The sequence below is a fragment of the Scardinius erythrophthalmus genome, assembly GCF_964197995.2.
Source record: "Scardinius erythrophthalmus genome assembly, chromosome: 19".
NCBI lineage: Eukaryota > Metazoa > Chordata > Actinopteri > Cypriniformes > Leuciscidae > Scardinius > Scardinius erythrophthalmus.
Window position 1 is genome coordinate 2355917 of NC_138239.1, and position 14364 is coordinate 2370280.

Here is a 14364-nt window from a genome sequence, read left to right on the forward strand (position 1 = left end):
ACCACCCAAAAAAGGGCACTTCGGAGTGTAAGGGCAAAAAGGGTTGAGCCCTACCTGTGCACGTGCCTGATATGGACATTGTTTATTAAATATTTATACCTAATAAATATATGCTTATATTTATTATAAAATGTTCTTATAATGCATGATAAATAAGAAGCACATAGCAGTTTCAGGCACAGTATCAAAGGTCTATAGTGACAGACAGTAGAAGCATTTTAAAACAATATACAAATGCAATGTTATTCGGGACAGTACAACTGAGTTAATCAGGGGTAAACAGACAATGCCGTACAGGTGAAGAGGAAACAAGAGATATGCATGGGTTTAATGTTTTTATTTTTATTTTTTTTATTATTATTATTGAATGCCAGTCACATACAAATAATAAACATGACAATAATCCAACATATACTGTACTAATACACTTTGCATGTGTCCGCTGACACCATAGGCTAGCTTGTGTTCAGCTTCTGATTGTTTGTCTGGAGAAACACAGAAACTCTTACACCGGACAGACTGAAACTCTTAGATATGCATGAGTTCACAGAGAATGTCTCAAATATTTCAGCATCTGATAACATTAAAACACAAGCTCTCAATGCAGGATCTGGATCGTTGCGTGAGAAATCATTATAAAGGAGCACACATGTTCTTCAGACGCTCATCATTCACATCAAAACCAGAAGAAGAATAACTTTTTTAATATTTACATTTTATTATATTTATATATTATTACATTGTGCATTATATATTTTTTATTTTATGTTTTATTTATAGATTTTATTTACATATTCATATTTTTTATGTAATATATTTATATATACATTTAAAAAATAAAAAGTATATATATATATACTAATATATACAGTATTTACTAATAAAATTATAAGTATGACATATCTTGGCCTTATTATATATAATTCAACTCAAAACAAAACAATTTATTATATTTATTTTTCATTATATATTTTAATGTAATATATTCATAATTTTTTAATTAAGAAGTTTATAAATATAATTTTTACTTCATATAATCGTATATAATATATTTATATATATATATATATATAACAAAAGAAATGAAAGAAGTTGCTATATATATATATACATATATATGTGTGTAATTTTTTTATTACAATTTTAATGTAATATATTATACATAACAAAATTTTTAAATAACATTTAATTCAATCAAACTTTAGAGTTTTAGAATATGAGTAGAGGCGATAAAACAGTGGATAAATATTAATATCATACTGCTGTTTGAAAGGTTGCATACTTCTTCAGTTGTGGTCAGTATGGACGCTTGTTTCCAGAATAAGAAAAAAAAAAGATAATTGTGACTTTTTTTCTCAAAATTAAAAATCTCAAATAAAACATTTATGATTTTCTCATAATTTAAAAAAACTTAATTATTGAGTTTAAATAAAGTCCGATACTGACTTTTTTCGCAAATTGCGAGTTCATCTCACAATTTTGCCTTTTTTCGCAATTGCAAGTTTTTTTCTCACAATTCTTTTTTCGCAATTGCAAGTTTATATCCTGCAATTCTGACTTTTTCCGCAATTGAAAGTTTTTTTCTGACTTTTTTTTTTTACAATTACGAGTTTATATCTCACAATTATTACTTTTTTCGCAATTGCAAGTTTATATCTCCCCATTCTGACTTTCTTTCTTACAATTGCGAATTTATATCTCACAAATTCTGACTTTTTTTTCTCACAATCCTGACATTTTCTCTGAATTGCAAGTTTCTGCCTTTATAACAATTGCGAGTTCTAAAGTCCAATTTTGATGGGAAAAAATACAACAATTGTGAGTTTCTATCTAAAAATTCGAACTTTATAACACGCAATTCTGATAAAAAGAAAGAAAAAAGTAAGAATTGTGAGCTTTAAAAGCTTTTTTCTTTTATTCAGCTGAATATTCAAGCTTCCACAGCGAAGGATACACTGTGCAGTGTGTAGTCTATAGTATGCAGTGTGTAGGCTATAGTATGCAGTGTAGTCTATAGTATGCAGTGTGTAGGCTATAGTATGCAGTGTAGTCTATAGTATGCAGTGTGTAGTCTATAGTATACAGTGTGTAGGCTATAGTATGCAGTGTGTAGTCTATAGTATGCAGTGTGTAGGCTATAGTATGCAGTGTAGTCTATAGTATGCAGTGTGTAGGCTATAGTATGCAGTGTAGTCTATAGTATGCAGTGTGTAGTTTATAGTATACAGTGTGTAGTCTATAGTATACAGTGTGTAGGCTATAGTATGTAGTATGCAGTGTGTAGTCTATAGTATACAGTGTGTAGTCTATAGTATACAGTGTGTAGTCTATAGTATGAAGTGTGTAGTCTATAGTATACAGTGTGTAGTCTATAGTATGCAGGACTCCAGTATTCCACTCCGCACACAGCCGGTTTGTTTTGACTGGCGGAGGCGCGAGTTAAGCCACGCCCCGTTAGTATCGGGGGGCGTGGTCAGCACATGTGTCAGCAGCAGCAGCACACAAGCATGAGTGAGTCAGTTCAACCATCTCATCCACCCGAATGTTTCAAACTCTCTGGAGAAGCACTCGCATGTGTCTCCTCCTCATCAGCGCTCCTCTGCATCACACCATAAAGGACATTCACTGAATCTGGTAGGACAAGCCAATATTTCGCAAACACATCAGAGTTGAGAAATCGTTTAAATAATCTGCGGTATTAGTTTAGTAGTGTCCTAAATCTGTGGTTATGCATCATGTATATGGCGCTGTGGAGGAGGAATCGCCATGTTTAGGAGATGAAGACTCCCTGTCGATGGCTTGTGTTGATATGAACATCAGAGAAGGGACACAGTCAGATCAGTCGCGTTAATATGAAGCCAACCCGCTGAAATCATGTGTGTGTGTGTCTGTGTCACTCAGAGGGGTAACAGCTTGTTTTCATCGAAGAAAAGTTACTGCATCTGCTCTGTAAAGATGATTTTCCTATAATTGCCACCGTGGCAGTCATTTGAAGCCTTGAGTGTTGATCCAGTCTGGGACTGACTGGACTGTGTGGGAGTGTGTGTGTGTGTGTGGAGAAATGTGTAGGAATGTGTAGGAGAAGCTTCTGAAGAGCTTCACTCCTCTCACTTCTTCCTGTTGGACTTGAGAAAAGTCTTAATTAGGGGTTTGCGATACTGCAGAATTTGGTATCGATCCGATTACCAAGTAAATACAGGACCAGCATCGCCGATATTGATACCGATACTTTTTACTTTTAAAAGCATGCACTTTAACCTGCATGTACTTTCCTGCAGTATCATGATTTTTGAAGTGAATGCATTAATATTAATATGCTAAATCTGAATTCATTTTCATGACCATAACATTTTTTTTGTGATTTGTTGACGCAATTAGTCAAACTCATAAAATATTTTTTTATTTTGGTAAAACTTTTGCACTTTTTTTTTTTACAACAATCTCAGAACATAACACAATCCACTTGAACTTTTTTTTTTTTAATTTAATTATCAAAACTAGCCTAACATGACAAATGTTACATGTACACTATTGTTTAAAGGTTTGAGGTCGGTGAGATTTTTTATGTTTTTGAAAGAGTCTCTTCTGCTCACCAAAGCTGCATTTATTTGATCAAAAATACAGTAATTTTTAAAAAATATATTATTATAATGTAAATCATCTGTTCTCTATGTGAATATATAGTAATGTGTAATTTCTGTGATCAAAGCTGAATTTTCAGCATCATTACTCCAGTCTTCAGTGTCACATGATCCTTCACAAATCACTCTAATATGAGGATTTGATGCTCAAGAAACATTTATGATTATTATCAGTGTTTAAAACAGAAAAAGATACATTTTATTTTTCAGGATTCTTTGATGAATAGAAAGTGCAAAAGAACAGCATTTATTTATTTGATATATTAGAACATTATAAATGTCTTTACTGTCACTTTTGATCAATTTAATGTGTCCTTGATGAATAAAAGTATTAATTTCCTTTAAAAATATCTCACTGACGCCAATCCCTTTGAATCGATATTTCGATACAACATCAGTCTTGAAAGCATCAGTATTTCAGGATGGATCCGCCCACCCCTAAGTCTTAATGTGAAGCAGATGTTGTGCTGAAATTAAGCTGAATTAAATCAGATGTATTTGCTCTGGATATTAATAACCCTGTTTCATCATGGATGGAGGGACACAATCAAGTCTTTAATCTACAATCTTAAAAAAAAAAGATTCCAAATGGGGATTTTTTTTTTGCATCAATGCAATAAAAGATCCATTTTTGGTTCCTCAAAGAACCTTTCAGTGATCAGTGATCATTTTTTCTTAGTGTGAAGAACATTAACATTTTTGTGCAATGAACGCATTGTTAAAGGTTCTTCACTGAATCATACATGCCAATAAAGAACCTTTATTTTTAAGCAGTAATTGCAGTGTTTTGTCAGTAGCTGGTCATTTGTTGTAGTTCTGACCGTACACTGTAAAAAAAAAAAAAATCTGTTAAATATACGGTAAAAAAAATGTCCGTGAAAAATACGGTAGCGACATTTTAGGTTTTACAGACTTAACTTACATTTACAGTAAAAATTATCTGATATAATGTTTAATTACCGACCTATTGAAGTATTCATTTCTGTTTTGTACCATTGTGATACACTGACAACCACCAATCACAGTGCAGATGAGAGTCACATGATCAATCAACGCTCATCATATAAGAAAGTTAAAAGCTGCACAGTGTCATTCACACAAACACTAAACACCATCATAGTCACACATGAAATGAAAACATTAATTTAACATCATTAAGTGTAACATAAAATCCTAACATACATAACTGATTAGAGAAAACTATGAATAAAACAATAATTTCAACAACATAAAACATCAAATGCGAAGTGTCACGCCGGGAATTGTGGGAATGTCAATTTACATTTTTTTCACTGTAAATTATACAATCACTTGTTCTTTTTCACTTCCAAAAACTGTAATAAACATTAAATGTACGGTTAGATCACAGTTATTCACCGTATATACTACGGAAACTGTTAACCAGTTAACAGTTTTTCACGGTAGCATTTTTACGGTCTTTAAATCACGATCATTTTTTACAGTAACTATTGATTTCAAGTGTCTGCAGAAGGCAAATGTGGGCTTATGTGCATATATTAGTTTATGAGGCGATGCGTTGTGTTGTTTTGATGTTGATGATGAGTAATGATGAAGTGAGAGGGTGTTTAGTTTAGTGAGGTTGAATAAATCATCCAGTCATCAGAACCCAAACTCTCCGCCGGCTGTTATCGTTCTGGCACGATCCGTGGTGTTTTATGTAAGTGTGCTTATTAAACGGCTCGTTTGCGTCTGACAGGAAACTGCTGCTGTTGCTCCCATTAGATTGTGTCATGTAAGCGACACTCAGGAAAGGAGAAAGCGTGATCGGTTCCGGAGAAATGACTTCTTCTGGACTTATATGGCTCTCTGGTTTTCCACTATTGTGTAACTCGTTTCACATCATCTGGAAATGAATACTTTTCACACAATATTTTGCAAGTTTGTCACAAGCACACGTGATTGTGTTGTTCATATGTAGGTTATCATCGCTCATGAGACTCTCTGACCTCTGGCTTTATCAAGGTCAGCACAGAGAAGACGACGACGCTTTAGGATCTGCACTTCTCCAGAGAAATCTCCTTCAGACTGTTGGTGCTCTGTACCTGCAGAATCTCATGAAAGCACGTCCAAACTCTAACAATACAGGGGGTTTTGAAAAGAAGAAAGGTTTTTTGTTGCATTATTTTCTTGACAATCCCCCCCCCCCCCCCCCAAATGGCAATGCAATTGGGTTTTAAAAGTTAAAATGTTAAAATGATTAGGAAAATGTGTTTTTGTTGCATTATTTTCCTTGACAGTTCCATCCCTATAACAAATAACAATGCAATTTGGTTTTTAAAGTTAAAATGTTGAGTTTTTATTTCACAATTCTGTCTTTTTTTCAACCACTTTTTCAGAATTGCAATTATACATCTTGTTACTAAAGTTCTAAAGTCTAATTTTGAGGATGAAAAGGCAACAATTGTGAGTTTGTATCTAACAATTCTAACTTTATAACACGCAATTCTGTAGAAAAAAAAAGTATTTTTGAGCAAAAAAAAAAGCCTTTTTATTTGTTATTCAGTGGCGGAAGCAAGCATCCACAACGTAAAAAAAAAACCCAACTCAATTTTTTCAAGTTAAAATGAATATTAAAGGAAAATGTGTTTTTTGTGGCACTATTTTCTTCCATCCACAAAAAAAATAGCAATGCAATGGGATTTGTAAGGTTTAAAATGATTATCAAAGGAAAATATGAAAATAAGTGTATTAATCATCCTGAAAAATATGCTTCAGTAACGTATAATTACTTATTTTCATCTGTTTAATGTTGGGTAGAAATATGACCTGATTTTAGGATTTTGAGGCATTTGCTCAGCAGAAGACGTGTTTCTCATTGTTATGTGAGTTTCCCTTCATGCGGAAGTCTTTCCTTCCTGACTGGAAGTGTGTGACCGAGGGCTGAAGCCTTCAGGCCGGTAGACCGTCTACGGGAAGCACATTGCAGTCACACACACACACACACACACACACACACACACACACACACACACACACACACACACTGAGATTCTTCCATGAATGTTTACGCAATTCGTCCACAGAAAAGGGAGTGTTTTCTGGTTTATCTGAGGGCTCTTACACAACAGTATGATTGGCATTTCATCAGATTGTGTGTGATTTCTTTGGCTCCAGGTGCTGTGAGGATGAGGGCCGAATAGAGGTGTGAGTGAGAGATATTTCGTTTCCGAATACGATAATATCGTGGTTGTGGTTTTTAGAGATGTATGATCTGATACTATGTTTCTCACAGAAACACACCTAGATAGCGCACGCATTCTGTGGTCTTAGTGCGTGATTTACTACACGATTTACTCTATTAAAATGCATCCATGTATAATGGCGTAAATATCCAAGATAAGGGGCAAACACACCTCTGTGTGTCTTTTATTATATCATTTAATATAGTTAATCAATATAACACATTTTGAAGAGTGCTGTTTTTTCTCCAAATATCAGCATGATTACAAATGTGATATTGATTCAGTTCAATTAACTAAGAAGTTAATATTAAGTAGTTATATATTAAGATTTGCATTTTAGACAGTATTGGCTGTTTTTGCTCTATTTCGCCAACAAAACCACAGGACTTTTTTGCGTCTGTGAGTGACACACACTGGTGTTTCATTACTGAATGAACGAATCGGTTGAATGAATGATTCAATGACTCACTCATTAAGAATCAGCCGTTTAAATGAACCGGTTTAATGACTCGCTCATTAACAGTGACTTAATTTCACATTTATAGTGTCTTTTCATATTTGAAATCCTTTCGAATATCAAAATTCAACGTTTTATGTTATTTTTTTATTTCTGCATGTGTAACGGCGGGTTAAACACATTCATGTCTCTCTGATCTTCATTAAACAATCTGTGTAAATACATCTAAACTTCAGATGCAGCTTCTGTGTTTGATAGTGTCTTATTATTCTAATTGAATTTATTGATTAATTCTAAGAATTTGACACAAGAGATGATGCATATGTAATTGGGTTAGACAAAATGGCTTTATAAAGGTAAAAATGCTCATAAAAGGTAAAAATAAAAGGGTGGTATAATGCCGTTTTCACAACATGTAAGATAAGTCTCTGATGTCCCCAGAGTGTGTATGTGAAGTTTTAGCTCAAAATACCCCACAGATATTTTTTATAGCATGTTAAAATTGTCACTTTTTGAGGGTGAGCAAAAACGCACCGTTTTTGTGTCTGTCCCTTTAAATGCAAATGAGCTGCTGCTCCCAGCACAGGGGGCGGAGCTTCAAGAGCTCATGTCCTTTTACCTCACACACACATGCACTGAAAATTTCTAAAACTTTTAGCCTTTTATGTTCAAACCGGATTCAGACAAAGATGGAGAGACTCAAGAAGTGACAACATGTAGAGCAACAGGACATTTCTGAATGGTTAGTTGATGAATTTATGTTGCTGATGTGTAGTTATCTTCTAGTCATTAATTAGCATATTCTGTCTTGATAATCTATAAATCACGTTCCCAGGGGCGGGGTTTATGTAAATTTTAGGGTTGGTGATGTCACTAACCCGGGAAGAATGTTGTGTAGTCTCTACCAGCCGTTTGTTGTAGTCCTTAAAAAGTGATTTCTTTAAAAGCAAATATCTCCCTTTGCTCTGAACTTTGAGCGTTGTAACTTTGCAGATGTTGTTTATGCTCAAACAGCAACATTGCACACTAATTAAAGTTAGAAAAGTCAAATCATGATCAACCACCCCTTTAAACTCATTGGAAAAGATGATTTCTGTCACTGCTGTGAACTGAACCGCACGGAATATGAAGAAATCAAAAACTTTAGGAGTCTCTTGACTCAAGGTACAGACACATTGTAACATTTTGTAACATTTCTTAGAGGGAATGTCTGGAATGTTCAGACTGGAAAGTGTGGAATGTCTAAACTCTTCTCAGTCTGAAACAGCTTTGAAGCCAGAAGTCGTACTTTCCCTCGGCCGAAACAAACTGGGCTAGAAAAAGGAAAAGTGAATCCAGTGCCAAAGATGGTCTGGCACTTTTGTTTGGCTGGGTTGTGTCATAAACGCTCTTTTGTCTGCAGTCGATCCCTGGCGGGACGGATTCCAGCGCTGGATTGTGTGAGATAATCAGATATGGAGTCTGAAGTAAAGATCGTGTTGAATCAGCGGTTTAGATACGGCTGGGTGGACAATAGCCCTCATCCTGTAACAAACACGTGTTTATGTTAGAAGTCATTCTGAAATACTCTTGCTTTTCTCTTTTGAGCTGCTGAGTTGGAAAAGTAAGTTGTTTGTAGTAGCAATCAACCAATGTGTTTAAGAGTCTCTTCTGCTGCATTTATTTGATCAAAGATACAGTAAAACAGTGAAATATTATTCCAATGTAAATCAGCTGTTCTCTATGTGAATATATGAAGAGTTCAGATGCAAAAGCCTTTAAGTGCCATTTGAAATTTTCCTCTAGAATGATCATTTTTATCAAGCTCGTATATTTAAGTTCAGTTATTTCACTTAAATGGCAATGAAATTATCTATTAATTGTCATTTAAGTGAAATTTTTCCCAAAAGTGACGACTTTAACATGTTATATAAAAATATCTGTTGGGTATTTTGAGCTAAACCTTCACACACACACACACACACACACTATGGGGACATCAGAGACTTATTCTACATCTTGTGAAAAGCGCATTATACCGCCCTTTTATTTTTACCTTTTATGAGCATTTTTACCTTTTTAAAGCCATTTGTCTAACCCAATTACATATATGCATCATCTTTTGTGTCAAATTCTTAGAGCTGCATCTGAAGTTTAGATGTATTAACACAGATTGTTTAATGAAGCTCAGAGAGACATGAATGTGTTTAACCCGCCGTTACACATGCAGAAATAAAAAATAACATAAAATGTTGAAAATTGATATTCGAAAGGATTTCAAATATGAAAAGACACTATAAATGTGAAATTAAGTCACTGTTAATGAGTGAGTCATTAAACCGATTCATTTAAACGGCTGATTCTTAATGAGTGAGTCATTGAATCATTCATTCAACCGATTCGTTCATTCAGTAATGAAACACCAGTGTGTGTCACTCACAGACGCAAAACAGTCCTGTGGTTTTGTTTGAAAACATTTTCTTTGATGAATAGAACAACAGCATTTATTTGAAATAGAATCTTTTGTAACATTATAAATGTCATTACTGTCACTTTTGATCAGTGTAATGTGTCCTTGCTTTTCTATTAAAAATCCTCCTGACCACAAACTTTTGAACAGTATAGTGTACATAAAGTTGCTGAATTGAAATGTGTTTTATTTGTCACAGATCCACCCCGCCTCCACTCACTCACTCAGCTCAGAGATCCACTGGTTGACGATCACACGTTGATCTGATTGGTTACAAGGTAGTTTGTGACGTCAGAAACACCAGCGATTTCAAAGCGTGTTTTTGAGACTGTCTTTGGTTTTAAAATTTTAGGTAAACGAATAAAAAGGTTGGAATTGCTTAACTTATTTTGATGAGTTAAAGCAATGTAAAACACATGTTGTCATAACTTAGGCTATCATTCATATAATTTTCAGTGTACATGACTTTTTAACGGTCTGAGCTTCCACACTGAGGTCTGTCTGCGAGATGATTGAAGTTTCTCAGTGTTGAGTTTATGAGTGTGTTCTTACATGCTTTCAGCACATATTTACTGGATATGCTTCAACTGGCATCATAATTATACATTAAGAAGAGATTTTAATCTTCAGCATTACACTGTAAAACACTTATTGAGTCAGTGCGGCTCAGATCTAGACGCCAGCCGAAGTTAGCCCCGCCCACAACATGGGAAGTTCTGTCTTGACTTGATCCGTTGTGGTAGCCTGGAAATCCAGATCTGAATCTGAAAGATTAATGGTCTGGCATCGACTAATGAAACGCATGGCGGCACCAAGTATGCATTTGAAAATCTCACTGCACGCAATTGGATAACACTACGACCAATCACAACATGTTATCGCTTAGCTACCAGCGGAGCTAACTGGTAGATTAGACTCTTGCCGTATCCGGTCGGCAAAACAGCAAAAACGCCCTTCTTGCAAAGGATCAATTCGAGCGGCGCCTTCTGTTCCTCTTTTAGAGAAAAAGCCAAGTCTAACTCGTTCATTGTAGCGGCCAAAGCCGTTTCAAACAACTGGTGTTCATCCATAGCCATCCTGCAATGTTTACTAATGACTTCGACGTCACAGCGCTGTCGTCATCTTTAGCTCGCCTATATGAGATAACCCGCTGTGATTGGTGCAGCTCAGATTGAGGGGCATAGTTAATGAGCATCATTACTCGACGCCAGAGTAACTCGCTGAGCAAATTCGACTTGTGCTCTCGCGAGAACTCTGGATTTCCAGGGTAGCGTTGTGGAGCAACTGTGCTCGAACCAGAGCTGTTCGGACCAATCAAATGGTCAGGGCGGGCTTTATACGGTGATGGACAGATGATCAACAGTAACGTAATCATCCAGGTCACCAAAGAGCGCTTGGATTGAATTCGTTTACGACAAAGATGGCTGCCACTGGAGAATTGAGATGTGTAGATTCAGCCATCGCGTCTGTTATAGAAGATATCGACAGCGCATTAAAGGATAATTCCGGTATTTAGCACTTTGAGTCTATTTTCTGGTTTGTTTTGGATGAACTAGAGTGGTGGACACAGAAATGTTGACGATGGGTCCTGTCTCGACTTTTTGACTCGTTTAAAATCGCCTTTGACCGCTTCAGAGCGGCTGGCTACGGGCAAGCACAAACATGTCCTTAAAACAACCCTTAACGTTCGTTTTCAAAGCTGTGCCACTCACCGAGTGGTTAGTGGTGCTCGTTGATGATTAAAAACAAATATATCGGCGCAATGTATGATTTCAATCCTTGTTATTTGCTATAGTGGAACTATTTTTTCAGATACCTCACAACCGCGTATAAACTTCCGCTCGATATTTGAGTCTGAAGCGCAGTAATATCAACGAGCAATGAGTCCTCCAACAGAAATCAATGGGATTTTATAAAATGCCAAATAAAACACGACAGAAACTGTAAACGAACGTTAAGGGTTGTTTTAAGGACATGTTCGTGGATGCCCGTAGCCAGCCGCTCTGAAGCGGTCAAAGGCGATTCTCAACGAGTCAAAAAGTCGAGACAGGACCCATCGTCAACATTTCTGTGTCCACCACTCTAGTTCATCCAAAACAAACCAGAAAATAGACTCAAAGTGCTGAATACCGGAATTATCCTTTAATTTAAAAGAGGAACAGAGAACCGCGATCAAGGCATTTGTCGATCGGAAAGATGAATGAAGAGCATGCGTCACTTACTCCGTTGCTCTGATTGGTTGTGGGTCTATCCAATTGAGTGCAGAGGCATTGTCTTTCCTGGTTCGGTTGAAACACGCCTCATAATCACAGCCCAATGGAGCAGATCAGACTCATATTCTGAGTCAGGCTCCCTCAGGTCATGAATCAGAAGGAAACTCGCCTAAACCCGCGTGAAGAAAGATGAGAAGAGCTCATGTTGTGTTGATTTGTGCGAGTCTGAACTGATCATCCATCACTCTGGATTCAAGAATATGTTGAGCCTAGGGCTGCACGATTTGGGGAAAATGTCATATTGCGATAATTGAGGTCAATATTGCAATTACGATTGCGATATGCGATATAATAAACAAATGGTTTCATGAGTCAACTTGCTTGGTTCTCAAGGAAAATAAATGCACACACAGATTAGTGATAATCAGCCTAAAGAAAAAAGTTCTTTAGTCAAGAGCAGTGAGTGTTTTTCTCTGTTCCCTTTGTTCTTTGATTAACTTTAGCGACAGATTTTTTTTTTTGTTGTTGCATTTTAACAAGAACAAAACATAATTTACATACAAGAGTACATATAACCATACATGTCAGGGGTAAAGAAAAAAAATTAAAAAAAAGCAAAAAAAAATAAAAAACAGAATAACTTTAGCGACAGATGTAATTAGTGGCTACTGTGTACTGTCCCTTTAAGACCAGCCGCTGTCAGAGACGCGGATCTCACACGCGCCTCATTCTTTCACGAGTCATCACAACTCTTCATGTTCATCATAAGACTACTCTTATGTTATGAAGACACTCGACAAAAATACATTTTGGCATAATTGTGTGTGTTATTGTTCGTTCAAGCTCGAAAGAGAACTGTATTCTGTCATGCTGTTTTGTGCGCACGCACGATATTAGCGGGAGTCTTTCTGTGTGTCACAGTCAGACATTCACAGGCAGCGCGTTCATTATGGCATACATGTGTGCTGTTCGTTCTACCGCGAAAGAGAACTTGATACTGGCGCGTGTCTATCTGTGTGTGTGTGTGTGTGTGTGTGTGGAGGACATTCACAGGCGGCTCGTTCTTTTATGTATTATCGCGCATGAATGGTTTAAAAGCATTTGCATTGATAAGTGCGTTAACAGCGCTAATTTGTTTATTTAATATAAAATCGCAACATTTTGCGTCATATAATCGCGTAGGCTTGACATCGCGATTGCGATTGCGATACGATTAATCGTGCAGCACTAGTTGAGCCGTAGTTTTATTCTTCCTTCCTGCTTTAATTTCCTCTAAATATGGGCATTTCTGATAGACCTTCCTGCGTCCTTAAGCCTGGTTTTGATGTATTGTTCAATATGAGTGTTTTAAGTGGAGAATTATTTCTTAAAGATATGTTCATCTCTCTTTAGTGTGTAATGTTGCTGTGTGATCATAAAGAAGCTCCAGCTCTTCTCCATATCAGTGTCAGTGTTTCTGAACTCCCTGAAACGCCTCCATTGTAGTCTCGAGTTTCTTCCGGGAACGAACACGTCACAGTATTCCTCATTTAAATAATTCATGCGCAGAATAAAGGGGCAGGGCCTGGTTGAGTTAGTTAGTAGTGTGTTAAACTGGCGGTTATGGTAAGGGGCGGGACATTTCCCAAACACACTCGAAGCGCTCGACCAATCACAACACACTGATCCAGCCGACCAATCAGAGCACAGTGTGCTTTTCAGAAGGAGGGGCTTCATAGAGACAGGAAGTAAACAGAGCGTTACCTGAGAATGTCTAATATGGCGAGAAGTTTCACTCTCAGTACACTTCCGGCTTCTGAACTGGTTGCAGTTCCTCTCTGATTCCATATGAGGGCGCTCACAGGACGAGTGCAGAATGAATGGAGGTCTATGGCGTTATACCAATAAAAATCCACTTTTCTCAGGATATAATTTTTTGTCTAGTAATTTGAATGTTGTATTCGAAAGGAGATGCAAATAAATTACACATTGCTGGGTGTTAGATTTTTTTGAGTCACTTATTTGCTTTAAAAAGTCTTTTAAAGTGTCAATGACGTCATATACATGTACGACCAGAGATACTGCTTCACGGCAATCCTTCAGTCACTTTGGTGCGTTCGCGCTCTGCACTTTCTTTTCACTCCGAGGCATCGACAACACAGCTGACACAGGTAAACACACTTGCTAGAAGAGTTTTTGTTCTGTTTGTTTCTGGTCCCGCTTCGGATGACACGATGCCATCAAGCGGTATCTCTGGTCGTAATCAGTCCTTCACTGACCAATCAGCGTTCATTAGCAGAATGCTAGCGTGTTATGGGCAACAACAACTCAACCTGTAAGAAATCGAAAGGACATAAGTACTCGTTCATTCAACTTTCGACCTAAAACCCATGTTGAACTTGCAAAATCTACAATCAGATTT

At 36.6% G+C, this 14364-nt stretch overlaps 1 protein-coding gene across 17 annotated transcripts in view; it reads left to right on the plus strand.

Annotated features, from left to right (window-relative positions):
- Positions 1 to 2509: 2509 nt before the first annotated feature.
- Positions 2510 to 14364, plus strand: part of LOC308679844 (inverted formin-2) — a 42745-nt gene continuing 30890 nt past the window's right edge. For 13 of the 17 annotated variants that reach the window (XR_014028859.1, XR_014028860.1, XR_014028861.1 and 10 more), the window contains exon 1: positions 2514 to 2634. The gene's annotated coding sequence lies outside the window, so the exon portion shown is untranslated. Of the gene's footprint in view, positions 2635 to 14364 lie in introns of all 17 variants that reach the window. The other 4 variants (XM_081347639.1, XM_081347642.1, XM_081347632.1 and 1 more) reach the window with 1 other exon arrangement.